A 26,278-nucleotide genomic window follows, 5' to 3' on the forward strand; every position below is an offset into this window, starting at 1 on the left:
CTAGAATATCGACTACCACAAAATCGTGAAGATAAGTAACTAGGACAGTGTTTAAAGTTCGATATTGTGATAGAACATACTTTGGCTACTTGTTCACCACCGGTTTAATGTATTTGCATTGACCGGCAAGTGGGCCTGACCCCTCAAAGTAAGAGAGGGCAGACTTGTTTTCTATAGCACCGTTTATCTGATACAGACTTCTAGCTGCAGATTCCTCATCTTTGAATTCCTCAGGCGTCAGCTAGATATTGTCTCTACCAGATAATGCATTACCGAAGGTAAGTAACTTGTTCAACAAGATTGTAGTTTAATAGATGTAATGTGGTTGAAAGACACTGACCATTGGTAAAAAGTGTAACCCATGATGATGGCCAACATAAAACAATGGAAGAGTTTCGCAGCAGAAGGACAGACCATTAAGCGCTTGCTATTGCATCCAAGCAGTAGCAGTGTCAACAGAGTGCTCATGCAATACAAAAAGGCATGCGTCAGGCACAGTAATTGGATGACTGCAGGCAACATTAAGTCTGATGTTTAGAAGCTCATGATATTAAAAATGTAAGGCTGCTGTCGTGATCGGCTGCCGCTTCCGATGTACGTCAGAGTGCTTTGGGTTCACTAATCCTGCATATTGATTTTGTCAGAAAGGCAGAGTCAGCCAGACTCTAAATCCATGAGTGGGTCATGATGACCCTTAACAATGGTAAAAAAAAAAAACACAGCATATTACATTCTGCGCAGCTGCATATATGGTTTATACAATGGCATCTTTTCACATTGCCTACCCAAGGCTCTTAGGGCTGAAACGCATCACCTCTGTTGTTCCCTTTTACTTTCAGCTTGCCCTGGAGTGCCGGTGTCTGGTGTTTTAGCGTCTGCTCCTACAGGCAGCTCATCGATAGCTATCTGGTTTGAGTCCTACCGTAAGAACCTTCTATACACATTTAATGTGCTAGATTCAGGTCAGTGTTTCATTTGGAAAAGCAAAACAAAACTGAACTACAACTGCAAGGGCCCAGATGCTTTTTTTGCAGTCAACCTCTGTGAGCACGACTGAAGCCAATGCCCCACTCTAATAATGATAACAATAATAATAATAATTCATATCTTTATTCTAGTTCTTTACCAAAGACAAAACTAAAAAACAGACCCAGAAAGGAATTGTATTTTGAGAAATTTGGCAGAGAGGAGAAATATTAGTATGTGTATGTGGTGGATTTCTAACTGTAATTGTACAGACGGGTGACAGGTGTTAACATGGAAAACGCATGAATGCATAGCAGTGCAAGACAAACAAGAAATGTGATAAAAGCATATTTGGTAAGACAGAAGTTATCGATCTGCAAGAGAAGCATTTAACCATGCAAAAGAAGTCTGTTATATGCAGGTACTGTTTGACATAGGAAACTCAAAAGGGATAAAGTACCCTCTGCTGTACATTATAAGGATATTGCTAGTTACAAGGAGTTCCTTTTTAAGGATATGGAACTCTGAGTTGAATATCCTTATCATCTATATCAGGGGGTGCTTTGTCCTATATAATACATTGTAATATCATCATCTTTCCCGCAAACCACTTTAAACTCTGGTGCAAAGCTCTTTCATATGAAAGCGAGAGCTTGTTTGCAAACATGAAGAATATAAATAAAAACTCTGGTGCAAAATTAAACAGATCAAAAACCTGTTAGATATTTGTTGCAACATTTTAGAAACAGTTCAATACAAGTCAGTAAAAAAACAGCTGGAGGAGCTCGGAATGTGTACAAACATGCATAAAGATTCTAGCTTTTCTCTATCTTAGGAGTGCAAAAAATAAACATATTCTCGCTGCTTGTCACTGTGACCTATTAAAATAGAGCAGAAGAGAGAAAAGCAATGTTCCATTTCTTGCTTTAAACAACTGCTTCAATTAAGCTCCCTGACCTGACCTGCCTATTACCTCGGCTAGAATAGAATACCTCAGCACACCCTTCTCATTGTTTCTGATACCAGTAGTATAAGTGTTGCTTCACACAGTCTTGGTAATCTCAGTGCCCTATGTGATTCAGTCCAAGAAAAAATTATAGTCTCAAGAGGTAATGATATAATAATCCAAACAGGTCTTCTTGAATCGAAGTCTGTTTATTTTCATACATCACAGGAAGAAAGCATATAGTTTGAGGTATTCTATTCTTGTATGTATGACCTAGGTTCTTTCTGATCCTGGGATGAAACGACACCTTGGTGGGTAGGTGTCATATACCTTCAGCACCCTCGCCGCAGTTGCAATTGCATAACGATTTGATGTCCCTTTTATACTTGGCGTAACAATTTAAGATGTGCGGCTCAATTTAAGCAAACCCATTCAATGTTGATATAAGCTATTACCTCGGCTGCTGGCTCTGACACCAAGCATGTTACATCAGATCTCCACTGTAATAACATTACAATAGTCGAGTTCCGACATCTTTTCTTTATAATCGGCGAATGACTGAGTCACTAGTCATCGATTATATAAAAAAATTAGAGATGTGAATTTATACAGGGATTACAGATCCTGTGTATTATATAATTATATAGCCAGTTCGGAACAGAGAGTGGTCATCATAATTTTAGGTAAAAATTCAACGTAACTTTTGGGACAATAAGAAGTAATTAGATAGCAATGGCAGTGAAATAGCAAAGATTTGGATTACTTTGGGCACACTGTAAAGGACCAATTTCTGAGAATCCCCAAGCTGTAGATTAGTACGGGTTTTCATAGTGGGCCTCACCAGTAAATTGTTTTCAGAAGGGATTTTAACGTTACATTACCTCTAATAGATAGACATTCTGCTTACTATCCTACATCTTTGCGTATTCAAAGAACAATGTGCTTGACAAATATGATCTTAAAGATAATTATTGGACACAGACGTCCACAGCAAAATAATTCACATATATTACTTAACAATAGCCATGGTAAAGCCCGCTAAGGCGGAGGAGCGTTGCTCCACAGCTTTAAAGCAGTGCAATGGAAAAAATATAATATTAATAACAGAAGTTATTTTCATTTTATGTTTTGTATTCCAAAGCTGCCCGGTTAGGGCGGGGCTGGACTCCCCACGTCACAGGGAGGAGGACTGGCTACGGCTGCACCTAAAGTGCACAGGATTGTTTGGCCGGCCGTCTTGGGCCAGCCAAACAGTCATGCACACTTTTCATGTTCTCCACCCAGGCTGCATTACAGCCTCGTGGAGAACTTACCCAGGCCCCCAACCCCTGTCTGAGCACTGAACGAACCACCATGCAATCTTTTCAGTACATTTTTGCTAAGTTAATAAACATTAAATGCTTTGAGTTTGTTGACGATCTTCAAAACTTTCATGTGCATCTTTTTCTGGAGCCAGAGTATTCCTGATTCCCCTCTTAATGCTCTCATCACAGAAGTATTGGGCTGACTTAATACTAATATACACCCCTTTCAGGGGTTTATTACCAATACCGCCATCACTTGTCCCACCACTTTCACTACAACTATAAGTCAACCATTACCTACATCACCATTATTGCTGCCAACCCTCATTGCTACACACTTACCTCCATCATGACTAATGCCACCATAACCACTGTTCCCATCACCAATAGTTACCATTTCTGCCATTGCCACTGCTGCGACCACTACCGCCACCATAGCATTTTTGTGTGTGGGACAGTGGTGTTTGTGTAGGCAACTGTTCCAGAAACACTTTATGTGCTATCAGTAATTAAACAAGTTCTGTCAAAGCCAATAGGTCTGTCTTCAGTGGGGAAAACATGCAACCAGCTCTTCTGCATACCTGTTTTGCATGCTTTACCACTCTGAATGCAGACACTTGTTTCTACTGGTTACCACTCTGCGTATTCGCTTCCAAATTCTCCTGGCACCACTCTTCTCCTGGAGGCCCCTACTGAAACAGATCTACTGTATGTAACAATATTCTGACCATGTGCATGGCCAATTCGCATTCTGAAACACAAATCGTCACATGCCTAATTCCACCAACATAGTGCACAGCTAGGCTGAACCTCAACTATAGTCAATACAGGATAGAAGCTCTTTCCTGCACATCTGAAAAGGTTCTGCCACCTTAATGGTCAAACTATCAGCCATTAAGAATTCACATTCTGCCTACAGCAAAGCACTTAACACAGACAGTGCCTTCTGGATTATGGAGACATCGTAGCTTAAGGTCTCACAAAAATCATGAAAAGACAGACCTCATACCTACGAGGGATCTCGCAGCTTCCACACGCATGACGTCAACTGTATGCTATCTCCATACAACAGGTTTATAGTCTAAGCAGGGGATACCTGGCACCCGATAACTTAACATGACAGTGTCAGAAACGTAGCCAACCATGGTTCATGGACGATTCTAATAAAAAAGAAAACAGATTAGGAATCTGGAAAAATGTCTTGAAGTACTCCAAATCCCCAAATCTTTGCACAAAACTAAAATTCATTAAAAAAATACTACAAGCTTGGCAACAAAGCAGCCAAATATCTTACAGAAAGGAACATAAGAGGGAAAAAGAACCAGGACGCCCTCCACTCATATTTAAACAACAAAGGCCTAGTTACGTACTAACACATATCTATCTGATTTTCAAATGAGCATCACACCAATCTTCTCCGGTGAAACACGGCTATCTAGTCATGCCCACCCATATGTGTTATTTAGGTTTATTAAAAATCAACTATCCCAGATCAGGTCGAGAGCCCACCGTTCTATATTCCCTAGATAGGACTAACAAGGTGTAAAAAAGTGTGAGTTGGATCAGAAAGTGCATAACGTAAGGAACACCCATGGAGCTACGGGTGGACACTCTCCAGTTGGTTTACTCTATCATCACTTCCCTAAACCGAGATTGTCACAAAAGCTCTACGATATTTAGACTTCGGATGTAGAGTAATTTGATATTATGCACTGCAAAGGTCAAGTTTAGAAAGTATTTCCCCTTTTCAACATCAGAACCATTTCACCAATGTTAGGCAGGAGGAAACTGTTGACTATAATGTTACAATTTAAACGACCGTGTTGCTAAATCCTAATTTGCAATCTGGCTTTTTCATTAGGACTACCGGGGACACTCACTGTGCTGACTCTACAGGTTCTATTATTCCCTTCTTCGCTGTGCCTTTCAATATCTCCATCACCCCTTCTCTGATATCAATACAAACTCTCCTGGGACATATTTGACAAATACAACTCCTATCTTCATTATGATTTTTTGTACATAACACCTCAAGGCTCCTAACTTCCCTTCAAAGAAATCCTTGCCATTAATTATTATTTCCTCCACATTGGTATCCTCTACTACCCATTATCTGATGCTTAGCCCTGGGATTTTTGATAATATGGAGGTCATGCTGATGAACCAACAAAGGGCTGGAGGTCCAGATTGAGCCACGTAAACTTTACCGATAATCTTCCTCACATGAAACGTTATTTAAATCCACATATATCTGGCCATGTAGATACTGGTCCCTTGAAAACTCAGGCATGAGATTAATATCTTTAGATTTCAAAATAGATTTTCCCCATACACTCTCCCACATCTCTTCTGAAACGGTGGCAAACATTGAACCAGATTTTACCTCTAAGTCCCATACACTTATCATTGATGGCAAATTAGCTTTTGCTCTACACTTCTTTCCAGGATGTTCCTAAACGTCACCTAGGACTAACACTTATTTAGTATATATTGATCTGACCTTTCCTTTGTCCCTAAACCTACACACCCTCGCAAAAAGCCCCCTTTTCCGCATTTTTCTTCCATCCTTGTCTAAAGCAAAACAATTATTTGACTTTGTATTATGGAAACTGCTCCAGCATTTGTTACAGAATTTTCCTTTATCAACAAATTACTGTACTGTATTTGAGGCTACAAGTACAACTACTGGCGAGTCGTCACAATGTTTACAGTTTTGGCAAATCTTATTTAAAATCTTTGTTCTGTCTCTTTATACGTGTTATGTACAGGCTGCCCTTGATCATCCCATGCCACAGATAAGTATTTACATATATGTAATCCTTCCTTGCCCAAACCATTTAATAGCAATGCTCTTTTCTTCTTTTGACTAAAGTTTTGACCATGTAGAGAAACCAAATAATTCTCAAACTTGTAGGCCCACTCCTCCCATTTAATCGTGGGTGGGCCAGAAGCTGGTAAAAAGCTTGAAGGAAGAATAATGGATTGGCCGTATTACGTGACGTCACTAAAATAGTTGTAACACAGAAAAATAGTAATATAGTAGATGACTAGATGATGGCAGAGTTGCACCCAGAATAGTATGTTTTTGAGTCCTTGTTTAGTTGCAATGGCCAATTGGGCGGAGTTAATGTGTGAAATGTTTCTTGTCTCCCACAGGCCCTTGCATGAAGGTTTTATTGCCATTTTGAGGAATTTGATTATTTAAGATGGCACTCGATAGTTGATGTAGCTGTGCTTCCTTCCACTGGTTGCACTTTCCTGAACTCAAATGCAGGGCACAATGCGGATCACAGCAGGTCCACGCGGGTTTGCACAACTTGCATCTGTTGCGCTTAAAATACTCCTCAGTCAGTACTCGTGCTTGGCGCACCGCAAGGAGTGCGAGCAGAATGTCTTGCACAGCTGATTAATCAAATGACCAATGTTATGAAAAATGCATTTTTAAATGTGCTGTATAATCAGGCTTTACAGTCTCATTAATCAATGAGATATTAAAGGGACTGCACATACACCTGATCTGAGTGTTGCTTTTGGCATCAAATACAATGTCGCAACAAAATCGTATTTTCTGCACACGGGATCTGTGCAGTCTCGTCTGTGACTGTAGTCCTGGATCTTACCTCCATATGGTTGTACTGATCACACTTACAACTCTGTAGGTTTCTGTACATGTATTTCTTTCACACCACACACACAGTATTTTCCGCCAGCAGAGCTCCTACTGAATCGAATCCCCTCAGTGACATAAAGCTACAGACTAGAACAGTGGTTCTTAACCATATGACTTCTGTGGATATCCCACCCCCCCCCCCCAACTGAATCAATATTGGAATTTTAGGACTCCCCAGTGAGTCATTCCTGGAAGCCAGGGACTCCGACCTATGATGATTTGAACCGCAAACAATACACTAGAAATAGAGATACAAGCACTCAAACAAATGCACAAATTATGAAATATTCACAAGCCAATATAAAAAAATGAAACTTTTCATATTAATGGGAAGACTGGAGCTTTTCTAAATTCATTTAAGGCCACTCATCCTCCATATTATGTTCTGTTTGATGCACCTGCACTGCTCCCACTAAACAGTTGAGAATACTAACTTAACATATAGCCTCCAGTTTTAAATTCCTTCACATTTACTGCACGTTTTAAAAATCTCATTTTTACATTTTGCTTCTATAATTATATACACTTTATTAATCTGTTATTATTATTTCGTTTTCCATGCAGTCGTGGACCCCCAGAGTAGGCTTTGCGGACCCCCAGGGTTGCCTGCACCACAGGTTAAGAACCACTGGGCTATCACATCACTGTATACTCAAACATTGCACAGGCATCTGTGGGCTTTTGTTGATCTGGTTCTCCTCTTTTCTATCAAACCGATTACAGCTGGTGAAGATTGTTTGCCAAACCTCACACCCTCTACCCTGTGACGTACCTCAAGATTCCATCCCACCTCCATGCTTTTTCTGGCCTCTGAGCTCAGTCTGTGAAGGTATGGGAACCTCCACCCGTCAGTATGCAGGCACCAGCCCACAAAAACCTCAACCTCAAATGGTATCCTCCATCTGCGATATGTGCTCCTAAAACTCCAGCCCTGGATGACTGATCAAAAGACTGGATTGAAGGTAGGACCCTTGAAATATAAAAACTATTTTGGTACGTCACTTCACATTCGATACCTTTCTCTTACAGATTTCACGTATAAAGAGTTACCAAGGATGCCGACTCCCACGTGCAGGTCCTCAAGAAAATGTTACTGCTGGTACTGTCCACTAACCTAGAAAGCATGCCCTCTTTCTATCCCACCTGGTCTTTAGCGATGCTGTTCTCCAGGGTTTGCCTCATTCCCCAGTCAACTTCATTAAAGCCACCTTGCAGTCTACTCCCAGACTCCTGTTGTCAAAGAGAAAATCTGACCACATTACCACTCTTTTCTGCACTTTACATTGGCATACCTCTTGAGATTAGAATATCATCATATTACTCCAATGTCCTCAGTGTATCTGGTCGATAAAGAGGGCTCAAAAGCAAGTATACACCTCTCTTGGAAATATCAAGCTTCAAAACGGCCCATGCGGAGCACTAGTTCTCCTCTGGAGCAACCACTTCCTTCTGGAATTCAATACTGCTGCACCTAAGGACCAAAACCTTGCTAGTATCCTTCCATTGAAATCTAAAAACCTAGCTCTTTAGAGTCCATCTAACCAGGCGTACTAGATTCGTTCTCTCCGTACCATCTATTCGATCCTTCTGCTCCCTGTTAAGCATTGAGGTATTTATTATTGAAATCTACTGTTACTTTTGCGTTGTCGCACTGTGTTGTTGAAAGACACACCGGCGACCCCAAGCTATATGGATTGTAGCGATTGCTCCTCTAAGTCTGGGACAGAGAACGTGGCGCTCTGATTGGCTCCACCTCTTGCATCCTTGCGGGCAGCTGTATGCTATTTCTAACTGATAGCTCATTATTCCCCGCTCCACACCCTGCGATGTGACGCCCTACCCTCTTCTCCAAATTGTATTATGGCCATTACTCCTGAGCACTCTGATGCTCTTGTGCCTGGTATGTGGTATATCAAACCTTTACTAGGTAAATGTAAGGCACTGAGTGCTATATAAAAATGTAAAAATATAAATGAAGGAAGGAAGAAAAAGACACTGGAATACCAACACATATATAGATATCAGGATATAGGAACGTTGACTCATGTCATGTCAAGTTTTATTGTTTAGTTAATAAAAACCATAACAAAAGGATTTTTTGAAGGTACATTGTCAGACAGCACTCATTGAGAACCACTTTTACTGAAGAATGTAATTAATTATACAAACTTTGACTCAGGCACTGCTACACAGACTACGGACACTGGGACATAAGCCCTATTGTTGAGCCTGGGAAATGAAGCCTGGGAAAGAGACAGATGGACAAAGAAGCTATGACACAGACACAAGGTCACTGACACTGGGACATTGCCAATTCAGCACAACCACTAGCTTGAGGGCACAGATACAGGAACAAGGACACTAGGGCGAGGACAAAGATGCAGTGAGTCACTGACACTAGGGCACTGGGTTATGAGTACTTGCACACAGGCACTAAGATACTGTCAGGGACACTGGGAGAACACCCCCGGGACACTGAAACACAAAGATTGGACAAGGACACAAGGGTAAGGAAACTGAGACAAAACACTGAGATTCATCATAAGACACGTGCACGGGTAAGGGTAGGAAAACAGGGATTTAGATCTTGGTAAACTGACACTGGCCCTTAAACGAACAGTGAGCGACAAACTCACAGGCCGGACAATGGGCACTAGAGCTTAGATACACGGACAAGGACACTGGGGCACTAACAGACAGGCTCTAGTACCAAAGTGCTAGCCGACGCACACTAGTGGGGGAAACAGCGTTTACAACGCTGTTGGCACAACGTCGTGTTATTACAACACGGTCAGTACAACACCTAACCTACTGTTGCACAGACTGTAGTTGGAATAGTAATTTATACTATTCAAAACTCCAGCACCCCCACCAAGTCGTTGTAAAGGCATGCAGTGCAGCATCACATATTCCACTAGAGCAGTGAAAAGGACCCAGACATGAGCATTAAAAAGCGGATTCATGGGTAACACGGGAGAAGAAACACTAGGATATGACAGAAAGGCCACTGTGACATAGAAGCATGGACACTGGGACAAGGTCACTATAAAAACAAGCATTTGCAATGCAATAGGACTCACATTTAAGACCTATTGCACTGCAAACGGGAGTGCAGGTGGGGACAGGAGGGCAAGAAGGCATGGACAGCGGGAGTGCGGGCGGGGGGCAGGGGGTGCGGGAAGACCCAGACAACTGGAGTGCGGGGGAGGGGGAAGAAGGCGCGGGCAACTGGAGTGCGGGCGGGGGAGGAGCTGAGAAGGTCCGGAAAAAAATAGTGCTCTAAATAACACGTACTGTACAGTGTTAACACTCGAAGTAAAGGGGCCAATAGCCATGGGAGGGTACAAATGACGACAAGGCCATAATAAGGCCGGACTAACAAGCCTCATAATCAATTAGAAGACAGAATTGATGAAGGACAAAGACAGAAGCCATTGAAAAATATGGGCAGGGAGTGAGGGCAACTTGTCTCCCATACTACATGCCTCGCAGAGCGAGCAGCGCATGCATGCTACTGCTATATCTCGACCTAAAAACATGAACATGAGGCGGGGCCATAAGAGCACACAGACAGGGATTCAGGTTCTAACCCTTATGTGGACACTGCAACAGAGGCAATGAAGCACATGGGCAGACACTTATGGACACAGGCACCAGAACCTGGAGTAGGGGATTGAAGACACAGAGACGGGCACTCCAATCTTAGAGAATAGACCCTCCAGCCTTAAACTCACAATGGGACATGGAGAGTGGTACTGGATCACAGGCCTCAATAAATGGGATAAGGGAAGACAGACACCAGGGCTTGGACGGTGGGACTCATGTTTTGGCGCATAGACGGTGGCCTTACATGGATACTTGGAGACAGAGACTTGGTCAGAGAGGAAAGGACACAGAACTTGAGAAACAAACTCTGGAAACACACATTGAGCTAAGAAGATGAGGACAAAAGAAGACCGACATGGACACTGGGACACAGAGACCAGGATCCTGACATAGGAACAAAGAGCCAAGAAATCAAATACTGACAAGTAAACTGAAACAATCACACTGTGTAGGAAAGTGGGTTATTAGTAGGTGGGGGTATTCACCCTAAGCTAGTAAAAATATCACAATCGCTAATAGGTCCAGTCAAGTCTCAATACATTAACCCTTGCTCAACCCTTGGTAGCTTAGCAAACAAGCAGTCAGACTTAATTTAGGAGACAGGTATGTGCAAAGCATTTAATACCACCAAAACAGTAAATAAGTAAAAGATACAACACAATAGAAATCCAAAACCAATTTATAAAAATTGAGGATATTTTGATTTTTAAATGACACCAAAATGTCAAAAATCAAATCTAAGCAACTGGAGATATAAATATTCAAAGGTGAAGTAAAAAATTGTGCATTCTAGCATCAAAAAGCATAAAGCACCGCTTGTGGCAATCTGGTCACGCTGGACCAGAGCAAACTCAAAGTTTTAGGCTGACCACGATGGAGTGCGGGTTGTGTAGGCTGAGCACTAGGTCCCAGTCAAAAGTTCACCTTTGGACTTAGGGGATCATTCACATACCCCTTGAGCCACCGGTACGCCACTTTTTCCCATATTAAAAGTGACGCACTGGAGGCGCAGGGGGCTTGTAAATAAGCCCCTTAGTCTTTTTCTTGAGGCCTTTCTCTCAACAACGAGTCCTTGGGTTCCTTGGATCCGGCGTCTGGTGCGATGATGGCGGCCTGCTGCAGCATGATACATCACTGAGCCACTGGAAGTCTTTGTCCTCAACATCTACTGCGAGGATATCTGGTGCTTTCAGCGTGACAAACCAGCGCGGTCAGGCAGATTCGCGAGTTGGGCCAGTCTCCTCCTGAAGCTTTTCTGCTAAACCTTGCAGAGAGTTTCCAAACTTTGAGATATTGTTGTTTCTGAGTTGCTCTGGGGAAAATAAGGTTCCAGTACCACCAGCCAAGAGTTCAGAAACTCTGGATTGCTTAGTGGGGGCTAGCACTCAATTTCCCACAATGCACCTGCACAGTTCAGGAAAAATTCAGTTGCAACTGGTCAGCTGGGGTGAGCCTCTCTTTGGATTGGCAGGTGACTCCTTCCAGCTCACTTGTACCTGATGCTGATCAGGGAGTCCACTCATTTTCCTTTGAGTCAGGCAGAGTTCTTACTTTGTGGAGCCCTGTGTGTGCAGCAGGTGCAGTCCTCCTGAGTGCAACCTTCTGTGGTGCAGTCCAAGGGTCCAGAAGGACTTCCTTCTTCTTCGGATATTCCAGGCTGAATGTGTGGCTATCATCTAACTAGACTCCCTTTCCAGACCCTCTCCTAATCTAATTAGGGGGCTCCCATCTGGATGGGGATCAAGGAAGTGAGGGCTGGCCTGGGTCCTGTGACATTTGTTCTCCCGCCTTTGAAGTCCAGCTCATCTCCTCTTCCTCTTCCCGTCTTCTCCAGGATGCAAATACCTACTCCGGGAGCAGCTTGGCTCAGGCTGTCAAAGACTAACCACTCCGAAGAGGATGCTACAGGGCTGGTTTAGGTAGCTCCAGGATAGTAATTTCTAGAACAACTTTCCTGTAATAGTTACATTAAATCCAACTTCAGCAAGTTGTTGGACTTAATGTAACCCTTAATGTGATACTTGGAATTATATTGCCAGCTAGTTCCAATCAAAAGTTGAACTGTATTAAATGTAATAAAGCCTTCCCATGGTAGCCCATAGGGCTAGCTGCACTACAATAGGGAAAACAACTTTGGCGATTTTCATCATCAGGGCATATAAAACATTTTGATTGTCCTTGCTTTTTATGATAATACACCCTACCCTTGAGACACCTAGGGCAGACCTTAGGGGTGACCTATACATTATAAAAAGGATGGGCTAGGCTTTAATTCCAAATTTGAATCTGGACATAGTTTTGTTTTAAAACCAGCCTGCCCTACCATACACTAGAGTCTTACAGGTAGGTTGTATTGACCAATTAGAATTATACAAATTACCATATACCTTTAGAGGAAAGAGCACAGGCCCTGTCCTGGTTAGCAGAGCCCAGGGGACTTTCAGAGTCAGTAACCACCAGCATCAGTCAACTAATGGGGTGATCAGGGCAAAAAGGGTGACTTTCCTACACACTGTGACACAGTCACTGAGCTATGGGGAAAGGGACAATTTAAAACAGACACTGGCATAGTGGGGAAGTATCTCTCCCTGCACACCCCTCCCCTCTTGTTTAATGTTTACTGTATCGATAAAATCAAATTGTACTCATATTATGCTCTAATAATTTGTGAATGTTGTTACATTGTAAAGCGCTCTAATACCACTTGGTGAAGTAGCGCCATAGAAAATCACAGTAAATAATTAAATTAAATAGTGGAACAGAGAGACAGACACTGAGACATAAACACCAGGACACTAACACGGGAACGAAGATACTAGAAATGAGATACGGACACATACACTGAAACAATCACATAGAAACACAGACACTGAGGCAAAAGGACATTAACAATGGAGCATATCAGCAGTGGCGGCTGGTGACATTTGAACCTGGTGAGGCGGAAACTGATTTCCGCACTGTAGCTCGCGAGCGCGGCGCGCGTGCCCGAACACCCCCACCCAACCGCCCCCCCCGAGAAAAATGTGAAAATCGAGTGGACAAATGGTGCATTTGCAAGCAATTTTGAGAAGGAAGGAAGGTTAATAAAGAAATTGTGAAAGTGCAGATATGACAGTAATAAAGAGATGTCATACACCATAGGTAGCTACCTGCTTATTCAATATGTGGCTTCATAACAGACTTTGAGATGTGGCTGCTTTGTATTCTCAGCCCAGCCCTGTACATACACCCCTGGCAACTACACCTGGTCCTGGGGGGAACAAGAGTCGCGGCAGTGGCAGTACAAAACATCAAACCGGCTGCCATAGGAAGCGCTGTAATTACAAAAAAAACGTACAGACCAACCGATGCCAGTTGCCCAAACCCGTCATGGCACTCTCAGGGGGGTACAGCTGTGGGATCATGGGTAACACGTAACGGGTGGGGGTTTCAAATACAATTCAAAAGGGCGGTAATCACCACCATTGTGACTCACTCACCTCAGTAGTTCTCCTTGCGATGTCGTTACAGTACGGTAACGGTACTGTAGTAGTCCAGCTCACGAGGCAGGAAGAGTTACCATCAGGAGGACAGGAGGAGCACGCACACCACGTTTGAAGCGGGCATCACTGTGTGTGGAAATGGCTGCGGGTGCGGGGTGAGACTAGTGACTAAGCAGGTGAGTGACGTCACGTCATGCCAGACGTCATCAAGCAGGTCAGGATTGGTTAGAGGGCAGCCAAACTCCCCGCCCCACTAGGAGGCTGGGGGCTGCGGCATGAGGCAACCCCCGGTTTGCAAAGGGGGGGGGGGGCTAGTGCGCATGTTCCCGCCGGGCAGAAAAATGACCTGTCCGAAAGAGGACATACGCACTAGCGCCCCTGAGCAGCCCCACCTCCCCTTTTCCTGATGGTTTCTGGTCCGGCCCGGTGACCGGCCGGCCGGAAACTTGTTGCTAAATAATTGTAATTTTAGGCACACTGGCGGACCCGGATGGCGGCAGTGCGCATTGGGAGGGCAACGCCCCAATGGACGCACCTCCGCTGCATATCAGGCTCCTGCAGCCCATGGAGTTGGAAGGGGGTGGGAGGGGGGTGACTCTCTCAAGGCATCCCCCATTCAGAACAAGGCCTGCGTGTATCTCTAAGTTACTGGAGCCTGAGAGGCCCCTCGTTTGCAGGGGGCCTCATCACTGTGCATTATGTCACTGGGACACAGGCATATATACAGACACCAGAGCAGTGACACAGAAACAAAGACCCTGGATCGCAGGTAGTGGCCAGAACAATGAAAGAATCATACTAGGGGCACAGACGCAAGGACAGTAGCGGCTCCTGGAGGGAGTTCTGTGGTGTGGCGGGGTGGGGGAGGGGCAGGGTGAGGGTAGTAAACTCCAGCATACGGCCGATCGGAGTTAGGTAAAGTTATAAATAAATAAAACGAATTAAATTGCACACGCGACAACGCATTTGGCGTTGCAGCGAGTCTTGGGGCTCAAGGGGTACTTGTGGGCCTCGGCCGGTGGGTCTTCCTCAGGCCAGGTACAGATGTGCTGTCTGTCACACACCCGCTAGATAAAGCTGGGTTGGGGAATCCTCCCGTCTAATGAGGGCAGGGCGCACCTCATCCATGGGTGAAGGGTGCAGTGCTGACTACGAGTTCCAGGGCAGTCATTCAGGAGCTTGCTTGATCTTGTATCCCGCGTCCGCGATCCGCACATGATCCTGGAAGCTTTAGAAACACTCGTTCTTCACCCCACTCTGACAATAAATGCCAACAGTGAACTAAGAGTCAAGTCAGTGGCATGTCTTTGCAGCATTATAGTATATTAAATCCAACAGAGGAGGTGGTTTTTGTACAGCACACATCCTCAAGTCTTGTATTTTGAGGTCCTCATATGTGATGATGAAGAAAAAGGAGGAAACGTTCAATAAAACAATTGACTAGGATCACACAAATTGGATAACAGGAGAAGCAGTGATTCTTCCCAAGATCCTGGATTCACATTGAGCAATTCAGACACGAGATGTATATACTTCGCTTTTGCTACACTCCACCTTCCACCAACCCCTTTTCCCCACTCCCAACCGCCACCCTGCTACATCAGTGCGGCCCTCGGTCACATAACAGACCAAACTTTGTGGCCCCTGGGGAAATGTTTGCAAGTACCCGTGGTATAGACCTTGCCCACATTCAGTAAGGCCGGCCCGGGGCCCCTGGGACTTCTCCTTGTACAAATTAAGCACTGCGACAGTGTGCAGAAAGAATGACAATTGTGCACCAAAACCTTGACATCTGAGGTCACGCGCTCAGCGGGGATTCCTAGAGTTTACTCTGTAACCAGCGCTATCAGGAGTTGGTTGGGCTCAGACTTCCCACGAGAAAATCTCTTAACACATTAGCGCTGTCTGGTGAAGGCAGTGAGGGAGAAGGGGTAATTTCACTCACTCAGAGCCATTAGCGCTTTTTGATGGGCCGAGTACGCGATTCGCAGGACAAAGTGAAAGTTCACTCGCCTGCAGGGCTCCCAAAGACATTCTTCTTCCCGAGATGGATAAAAGAAATATATTAGTCGGTTGAGTAGCACTAATGGCTAAAATGGGCAGTGCTACAAAAGGGCAAAAGCAGGAACCAAATACCATTTAAACATGTCATTGCTGTCACGTTTGATGGGAGGCGAGGGAGGAGGTGTGCTATGCCACGGTCTTCCACAATTGCATTCCACTGCAAAGTCGCAGAACTAAAGACAACCTGGAAATGGAAACAAGTCGAGGCAGAAGCTTGCAGTGTAGCTCAGTGGGTTGAACATCTGCCCTGGAAGTCTGGACATCGCCGTGTTATACATCTTCGTACCCGAGCGAGCCATACTCTCATCCTTATAGGGTCGATTGTACAGATGCACTGCAATAACCTCCATTACGGGCGAGTGTAGGGGATTATTACAGTCTTCTGAAGAATCGGTGACGTCAGCACGCCTTCCCACTTCAGCGGCTTCAGGCTTGGCAGGAACAGAGGCTGCGTCTGCCACGAGCGCTCATCTCGCGGCAGGTGCCTCTGACGGACGTGTCTGCACTTTACTGTCACCCATTCAAGATGGAGGGAGGTGGGGAGGGGGCAGAGCCCTTGGAAGGTGACCTTCCACAGCGAGGCTGGTGGACTTGCCGATACAACCCATCCGAAATGTTCTGGAGCCGTAAATAGCGCATGCTGTTAAGATCAATACGCACTATAGCACAAAATACAGACGGCAGCAGGCAGAGGAGCAGGCGAAGCGCCTGCTGCTGAGATCTTCATGTTTACATCACCAAAGTCCTGCTCAATTTATCCTTCTGTGGTCGACACAACAAGAGCAGTCAAATGGCGTTAATTACACCACCTTTTTATGTCAAAGCTCTGTAAGTGACAAGCCTGAGTCAGTAAGCAGAATATATATATATATATATATATATATATATATATATATATATATATATATATATATATATATATATATATATATATACACACACACACACTTATATTTAGAAAGACGAACACATCAGACAGTTAACCGTGTAACGGGTTTATGTCGCGAAATCAATGGGGTGCAGCCCTCCGTAGTATCTTTTCTCACTGAGGAAACAGAAGTATCTTGGGAGAGAGGCTTCCCTTAAAGAGACAGTGCCGCAAGATTGCGTTCTTGTCATATAATGCTATTTTGGATATTGTGGTTATGTTAGGTGGTGTGTTATGTTGCGGTGTAGTGCGACATGTTATTTTTTTTTTTACAATATATCAGTATATACAATATAGTATGGTATAGCATAGTAGGGTACACTATGTTTATTTTGTATGTTCTTATATTACGCATGGTACATAACGTGTATGTGTCATGTTAGTTATATTATGGTTTGGTACATGACATCCATTATTTTCGATGGTATGTATATTAAAAAAGCGGTATGTTTTTTAAGCTATGGTATTCCTTGATATATCACATTTTATATATATATATATATATATGGCATAAAATGATACTTTCGATGTTATAGTATATTCTGATTTATTAGTTTTAGTTTTTATGGTACGTTAGGCAATATGTTTACATTGAACAATCCTACTTGTTATGTCATTGCACGCTATATTTATCTTATTGTGTTTATTGTATGTTATGCATTATGGCGTATGCTATAATTTAGAATAATATGCCACGTTTTGGTAATTGTATGCCATATTATAATGTGCTGTTTCAATGGCACTATATGGTATGGTTCTTTTTTTACCTTATTTTTTGTGTACCGCGTGTTACGCCAGGCTGTGCTATGCTGTGCATGAATTTGAATCGCATCGCTTAGCGCCTTTATTGGTGAATCTCGTTGTCCAATCACAAGACAGTAAAAACGCAGTGCTTGATTAATTGCACCCATAGTGAACTTATTGCTCGAGTTTAATGATCACAGGAGCGCGGGATACAGATTAGACCCGGAGGTCCCAGCGCGCTGACTGACGCACAGCCTGCCTCCGACAAGTGCTGCGCGTTAAGAGACAACTGGTTCTAAATACGTACTTTGGAAATTCTAATTTTGCGCCGGTTACGCACGTTGTTGTTGCTTTTGCTTCTTTGTCTGCAGATGCGGCATGTGTGTGTGTGTGTATATATATATATATATATATATATATATATATATATATATATATATATATATATATATGATGGTCCATGCGCGCATCTGACGCAAACCTCATCGTCCCCTGAGCCACCCCAGCCCGACGAGAGGCAATGACCCCGGGGAGAGAAAGTACTGTGCTCCGAAGCCAGCCCACTAGACCAAACACCTCGCCTACATACAAAAAAATATCTTTTTGAATCCTACATACAGCGAGTTATATTGACTAAGAAGTGCATCGAGGCGATTTAGCACTCGGAGAGCGCTATGAAATGCATTCATTCTTTTTTCATCCATTCATTCACGGTTGTTGCATGACAGTCAGGCTCTTACCTACCGTAGATGCACACACACAATAAGACACCCCGGTCATCAGTGCAATAAATTACCTGTGCTCTGGAGGCAGCGCCGGCGCCCAGGTGACGTCCCCTGGGCATGTCTCTGCGGCCCCTCAGGGTCCAGTGTGCTGCTCCCAAGCGCCGAGATGCTGTGCGCTCAGCATCCCTCCCGCCGGCAGGTTACTCCACTCCCTTGTGTCTGTGTCTGGCCCAGGCCCCGCCCTCGGCCCGTCTCGCGCCTCCTTTCACTGGGCTGTATTTTAAAGGGGCTCTCTGGTGCGTCAGGCCGGGCAGTTGCTTGGAGACAGCAGAGTTATTCCTGTAGGGGCTTTTCAGCCTCCTCCCCCTTTAAACCCCAGCCTCTCATTCATAATGCCGGGCCCTGCGCGCCACCACCCACTAAGAAATAACCCAGGAGAGACCCAGGAGGAAGGGAGGAGTCAGGGTCCTAAAGCCTGCCGCGTTCCATTTCAACCACGTGACGTGAGGGCTGTGACGGGGCCCTGGAGATGCTGCTGGTCAGGTCTGAGAGCTCGAAGGGGGCCATGCAACTTCCATGACAATACCTCAGGCAGAGCTCTAGCTACCGGGCAGACATCTGCCCAGGCCACAGAGACTTTCCCTCGCGACAGGTAACCATTTTCAACAAAGTCAGGGAAATGAGAAAATGTAAGGTGTGGGTGGAAAGGAGGACACAATGAAATGTACCTCTCCCACTGGGGAACACACACGGGTTGAGTCAGGGCACATGCACAAAAGAGATTTGCATAGCTGCGGTGGGTGCAAGGGATTTCCGAACACCAGATACAAAATATTTTCAATTTGTGGATCTTCTTCGGCAGACCACTGTCTCATTTAACTCTACACGAGCACATTACCCTTGGTGCAGAAAATGACACACGTATGGGTAATTATGATTGATTGATAGGCTTTATTTCAATATAAAAATATCATAAAAGCATGTACAATAAATATAAGACACAGTATTTAAAACAATCTATTTCCAGATATACAAAGGGAAAAAACAGGAGGAAAAAGTGTTAAAAACAGTTAAAACAAGGTGAAATTGATAATGAAAGCCTTCTTGCACGAATCAACAACACCACTTTAAAAATTTTGACACATTACAAACAATCAGAGTTGATGTGTCAGACATTAAAATACGTAACGCCACTTTGTGTTGACGGGTGCCTAAAAGTCTGCATAAGGGTTTGAGCCATCGCCTCCTAGGCGCACAATAATCCGGACATTCGAAAAGAATGTGGGCTACCGACTCAACACGAGTGGGACAGCGCGCACAAAAGGGAGAGATCTGTTTGGGGGATTTCCAACAGGCAACTAATTCATCTACTGGTAATGTTCCCACTCTGAACTTAAAGTACAGGGTACGATCAAAAGGGATGGAAATCATGTCTATGTAGGGTTCATAGGCCACCGCATCTTTAATCCCCAAAAAGGCTACAGTGGAATTGCAATGACTTGGATCTGAGAGTAGTTTGGAAGAGACCCAATCCCAATGCAATTTCTTGATCATAGCTTTAGGAGGGGCAGATCTCGATGCCCAAGCCTCGCCTAGCCCTATCTCCACTAGCAGCCGTTTTACGTCCCTCAACCATTTAATCCTAGACCAGCCTACCATTGCCATTACCTCTGATAGCGCTTCTGCATAGGAGGCTAATTCCGGCACCCGCCACAACCGAGCCCAGAGAAGCAAGGGGCGAAGTTGCGCATGATCCTTGATCGATTTACAGCCTAAGTCAAGAGACACTGGGACGGTTGGAGTACTCAACGGGAGAGCCATCAGATCTTTCAAAAATGTGCTCTCCGATTTTACTAGTACATCCAAGTTACAAGTACCCCACAGCTCGGCCCCGTAAAGGGCAGAGCTAACCCCTCTAGCTTTGTAAATCTCCACCACTGGGGCTATAGGTTTACTTGTGGAGGAGCGTTGTTTATTTATTTATTTATTATAAAGTTTTGTATAGCGCGAACAAGACCCGTGGGTATCAGAGCACTTAACATGAGAGAGGAAAAGTGTTAACATATATATAAACAGTTAGCGAGCAACCGCAGTGAGGTAGATGATATATATATTCGTAACACCTGTGAACGTTAGCGTACATAAATATGCTATGACAAAATTACTAACAAAAGCATGTATATATAACAGATATGAGGTAGCTCGGTATATGTTCATGAAAGATGCTGTTCTCCTGTTCACTCAAAGTAACCATTACTAATGGCCTTTCGGTTGTTCTCATATCATAGGATACGTATTCCATTATAGAATTGCCTATGTCTCCCTTTCTAATGGCGTACATGATCAGTACTAGGCAGTAGTAAATCAGAACCATGAACAGCGATTCTAAGTAATGTATCTATTCATCAGCAGGCTCTTCACTTCCCGCTTGAATGTTACCAGATTCTGGATCTTCCTGATGTTTGGAGGGAGTGAGTTCCAAATTCTGGGGGCAGCTCCTGAGAACGCTCTGCCATAGGTTTTTTTCTTTCGGAAGAAGGCTGGCCGTAGAAGCAACTCCTTAGCACTCCTAGCTGGTCTGTTGCCACCGGACAACTGAATTTTCTTGGCTAGATATCTTGGGGTGTTCTCGTGTAATGCTTTGTGTGTGATGCATGCTATCTTCATTTGGATTCTTGCTTCATACGGTAGCCAGTTTAATACTTTCAGGTGCGGGGATATATGATCATATTTCCTGGTTCCGGTGATAAGTCTTGCCGCAGCGTTAAGGCAGGCTTTCAGTGGTGCTGTGGACGTTTTTGGTAATCCAGCCAAGGTAGTGCAACCATATTCAATCCTCGAGATAACTAAGGATTGGATTGCCACTTTGAGGTCAGACTCTGTGATGTATGGTTTCAATTTTCTTAAGTAGTTCAAGTGAAAGGAGCATTTTATTGATATGTGGATTCCAACTTAGAGAATCGTTAAGGCGGATACCCAGGTAATCAAACTCGGGTACCCTCTCCAATGAAGCAGAATTTAAAGTTGGTGGGCGCCCCGGGTTTTTAGGGGGATTCATAATCAAGTACTTGGTTTTGTCAGTGTTGATTACCAACCCCCTCAGTGAACAAAACTCTTGGAAGTTATTCAGGAGGCTCTGAAGGCCCATGGGGGACTTTGAAATAAGAAGAGTGCCATCTGCAAAAAGCAGTGTAGGAATACTTTTACCCGCCAGGGAAGGAGCATCGGAGGGATGTCTTAACAAATGCTCAACCACTCCGTTCACGTAAAGAGAGAACAGAGTGGGAGCTAGCACACATCCCTGACGGACACCCCTTCCTACAGGAATCCTGTCGGTTTTTTCACCGTTCGTGCCCCATTGCACCTGTGCAAAATTACCATTGTGTAGTCTCACAAGGAGGGATAGAATATACGAAGGGAGCCCCAGTTCTGATAAGACCTTCCACAACTCCTCTCTAGGTACCAGGTCAAAGGCAGTCTTAAGGTCTATAAAGGCCAAATATAGACTGCCTTTGCCCAGCACCACCACCTTCCAATACAAGAGAGCCAGTTTAAATGCCTGTTCAATAGTCCCGGTTCCAGAACGAAAACCGGCTTGGAGGTCCGACAGAATATTGTTGTGGTCCACCCACTGGAGCACCCTTCTCAAAATCACCTTCCCTGCCACTTTTTGGGAGGAGTCGATCAGACTTATTGGCCTATGATTAGCTGGGTTGTCCCGACACCCCTTTTTGAATATCGGGACAACCTCAGCCCCCTTCCAGGAATCTGGTACAGGCGCACCTCCGTTAATGGCATTGAGTAAAGAGGAAACCGTGCTAGTTACATTTCACCAATATATTTTGCTTTTCAATTTCCTTTAAAAGGAATCAAAATGTCATAGAAAAACATACATCCCTTTCCTCCTAGCCCCTTCAAGCCAGCATCTCCACCCAGCTCCTCAGAATACTTCAGACCAGGGCTTTAAGTGAGATGAAAAAACTGGGGGTCTCTCAAAGGGGCGTGGCCGTGTAATTAAGGGCGTGGCTTTAAAACACTTACGCAAAAAATCTGTGTTTAGCATTGTGTGTATCCTGACATGTATTTTTCTGTTTCTGTCATTGCACCAAGATATGTGATACAACAATCATACCTACAACAAGTCAGGACTATTGGCGTTGTCAATGGTTATTAGTTGCATAAGATAAATAAGCTGCAACTATGTCTTATTACAGATAATATTGAAAAAGCTTCCACTTAGAGCCCTGGTGATACTACAACAATGTTGCTGCTCTTGCGTTTCAAAAAGAGAAGGGAAATCCAGAGAGAAAATGACTCTTTAAAGGATTTCCCCTCACCAACAACTCTCACCTGGCATGACGTCATGCCGTAACTTCTCCACTAGTGAGTAGTGAGCAGTGTGAGCAGCGCACATCAATGTGCTTACTGTCTTGAAATGGGTCTCTATCGGGCTGTTTTGTGCCCTGAGACTTTTTTCCAGACTGCAGTGACAGCAAACAACGATGTTCCTGCTGTCACTGCAGTCTGGAAAAAAATGGACCGTCTGCGCCAGGGCTCAAAACAGAGCCCGATAGAGACCCGTTTGAGGCCCCCTTTAAAAAACTGCCGGTGCTCAGACCCCTTGAGACCCGGCCCACTTAACGCCCTGCTTCAGACCATACAGAACGCAGCAGCCAGACTCATTCTGGACCTCCCCAAACGAGCCCAAAACGCCCCCCCGCCCCCACTTGAGAGACCTCCACTGGCTCCCCATCCAGAAAAGAAGCCAGTTCAAGATCCTCACGCACGCGTACAAAGCCCTCCACGCCAAAGACCTGCCTACACCAACCATCGACTGAGCTTTCACCAACCCGCTAGACACCTGTGCTCCTCTTCACTCGCCCTCGCACATACCCCCTGCTTCTGTCGCAGCGGCGGCTGGTCCTTCATCTACATCGGTGCCAAGACCTGAAATTACCTTCCTCTCCAGTTCCGTACAGCCCCACGCTGGCAGACTTCAGAAAGAGACTCAAGACCAAGCTCTTCGAAGACGACACAGCAACCTGATACCCGTAGGTGTGACAGCGTTGCCCTTTACAAATGCAGTTTGATTTTATTTTAAACCCCACATCTTATATGACACTCTGTTTTTGTAGGTATTCTCACCCTATATAATTCACATATATATTTCACGAGACAAAGGTGTATGTTTAGAAATGCCTACAAAACTTGAAAAAAATGTTGCAAATTTTAAAAATGATGTCCCATGCCTGATTCCAGCTAGTGGTGGGAATAGACAGTGTTTGAAGCCTGGGGTACCATAGGCAGGTTAGGAAGCCGCTGAAGAGGGCGCACACAGCTCCAATAAACAGTTCCGGCCTATGCGTCTGCTCCACATCTCCTCTGCCCAGTTAAGGGCAGTTGTTGCCAGGACACACTAACCTGGAAATCCAGAACCAACAGGAGCACAGTAACCCACCCTAAACTAGAGTAATATTGTGGAGTTATACAGTAGGCCTGGGAAAGTTGAATGGGACGAGAGAGAAATAGAGACACTGGGTATCATCACACCTGCTTGCAAAACTAAGCATAATCTGTGCTACTGGAGCACTGATTTCTGAAAGTCAAAAGAGAGCTTAATATAATAAGTGGATAACCGCAACACTACAGCATTTATTGTTATTTGTAGTTTTTTACTCCTGGTCATATGTGTATTAACTATTTTTGATAATAGAATACCATACAACAATATTTATGTGTTAAAATACTTCATTTGGAGTTTACAATAGTTCATAATCACCATGGTAGTTGCCTTGTGAAGTATCAGTGCAATTGAGTACACATTTATTAAACCTGGCACCCTTGGCACAGGTTTCCCCCTAACCTTTTGGCTTCAGACCTCCTATTTTTCCTGACTTCGTTTTTGCTGGCCTTAGGACTCCGTGAACTTTAACACTGCTAATCAGTGCTAAAGTACTTGTGCTCTCTGCTTAAAACATGGCAACAGTGGTGTATACCCTAATAAAGTGGCACTACATGTGCCCAGGGCCTGTAAACTAAGTGCCACTACTATTCCTGGACCAGTCAATACTCTGCAGGAAGAAGAACTGCAGTGCTTCTGAAAGAACTGCTATTCTGCTGGACTACTGCTCTGAAGAAACTCTTACCCTCCTGTGCTGACCTGATGCCCTCTTACCTGGGTGAGAAGAGAACTGCACCTGCAACTTCACCCTTGTAGCCTGGACCCCAGGTAAACTCAAAGGGCTGGTCTGCCAGTGTCCTGATCTGAGCCGCAGGGAATTAAAAGCTCCCAAACATTCTTTACCAGCCCCATGACCCAGTTGCAGTAAGTTCCTGACCCTAGAGTGGTGTCCTTCAGGCCCAGGACCCTTGATGTGGCACAAGGGACCTTAATTCAAGCTTTTGGGCTCTTTGCGACCGCAAATGGGCTAGTTTGCACTGAGATTTCACCGCTCGCTCCATGGTTTAACACAAAGCTTCGGTAGCTGTGGTGGACCTCCAACGTGAAGGTCCAACAACACCTGCCCACGACGCCGGGCAGCTCTTCTGACTATACCGACAGCCTCCTGCAATGATCTCTTTGCTCCTCGCGGACCTCTCCAATGTGAATGGGACTCCTGGCACACATTTGAGAAGGTAAACTTCAGTGGCCCTAGCATGGTGAATCCAGCCAGCCTGTGCTTCATCACAACTAGATATCCCTGGTTGACATTTTGTGCTTTTGGGTGCTATTTTTGCTTAAATATTTAAACATTAATAATTCCAGTTCTACTGATTTATTTATTTATAACAATTTGTATATTTTATATCTTTGTTATTTTAGTCTTGTTTTATTTATTCAATTTTACTCTATTTTTTTATCTTGGTGCGGGATTATATTTGTGTTGTTTTTTTACTTTATTACTGTTTAAAATGTTGCACAAATACTTTACACATTGCCTCTAAGTTAAGCCTGACTGCTCCGTGCCAAACTACCAAGGGATTGAGCAAAGGTTAGTTTGGGGTTTGCTTGTGCTTTACCCTGGCAAGGACAGTGGTTCTTGCTTGACCAGGCAGTCAACCAGTAACCCAGTTTCTGACAGTACTCCTGTGGCAGAAACAACCAAGGGCTATAGAGTTCATAATCTCTACAGAAGGCTCCTTATAAACAAATACACTAATAGAGCAACCCAATATTCCCAAGGAACTGGGTATAATCAATAACACAGTAAAAATTGTTCCTGAAGGAGTTACTTCACGTTATGATCAGTCTTCATAATCCCCGCTCGTCTGAACAATCGATTGTTGAGACGAGCGGGGTCTATGAGGACTGATTGACTCTCCTAAAAATTCCACGTGGGCAAATTAAAGTGTCTCTCGTATATAGACTCTTAACATAAAAGAGGCAGAGGACCAGACGGTTTAAAGTCTTAGTTACCAGTCATTATTATTCATGGTGCAACACATGTCCTGATGGTGGTCTCGATGAATTATAGTGTGTGAGACCGAAACGTCGACGATATGACACTTCTTTGTGAATAATATCATCAATCATTATATTATAATGATGTATATAAATGTTGAATAATGTATATATGACAAATTTGTAAATTTTGTTCATATACTCTGTAAAAAGTGTCAAAAACTACTGCTCATGTTAAAAACCGGGTGGCAGTATATGTTTGAGTTGCCGAACATCAATGGACATATGGACTTATACCTATGCGAATTGAATAGGATATGTTTTTATATATCTTATGAAAATTATAAAATATATTGGTTTTGTGGTAATAGTCTCTTGAGTACTTTGGAATTTTATTCACTGCTGTGACATTTGAAAATTTACAAATAACATGAAGTAACT

The 26,278-nt window shown here is 44.0% G+C and overlaps 1 protein-coding gene across 2 annotated transcripts in view; it reads right to left on the reverse strand.

The window, feature by feature from the left end:
- The window catches only part of FAM167A (family with sequence similarity 167 member A), a 237,942-nt gene that overhangs the window by 138,274 nt on the left and 73,390 nt on the right, over positions 1–26,278 (reverse strand). Inside the window, exon 1 of one of the 2 annotated variants that reach the window (XM_086926184.1) lies at positions 18,507–18,690. The exons of the other annotated variant lie outside the window; for it this stretch is intronic. The gene's annotated coding sequence lies outside the window, so the exon portion shown is untranslated. Of the gene's footprint in view, positions 1–18,506; positions 18,691–26,278 lie in introns of those variants that run through there. 2 annotated transcript variants of the gene reach the window in all.

The sequence above is a fragment of the Lissotriton vulgaris genome, chromosome 6 (genome assembly GCF_964263255.1).
Source record: "Lissotriton vulgaris chromosome 6, aLisVul1.2, whole genome shotgun sequence".
NCBI classification, from domain to species: Eukaryota; Metazoa; Chordata; class Amphibia; order Caudata; family Salamandridae; genus Lissotriton; species Lissotriton vulgaris.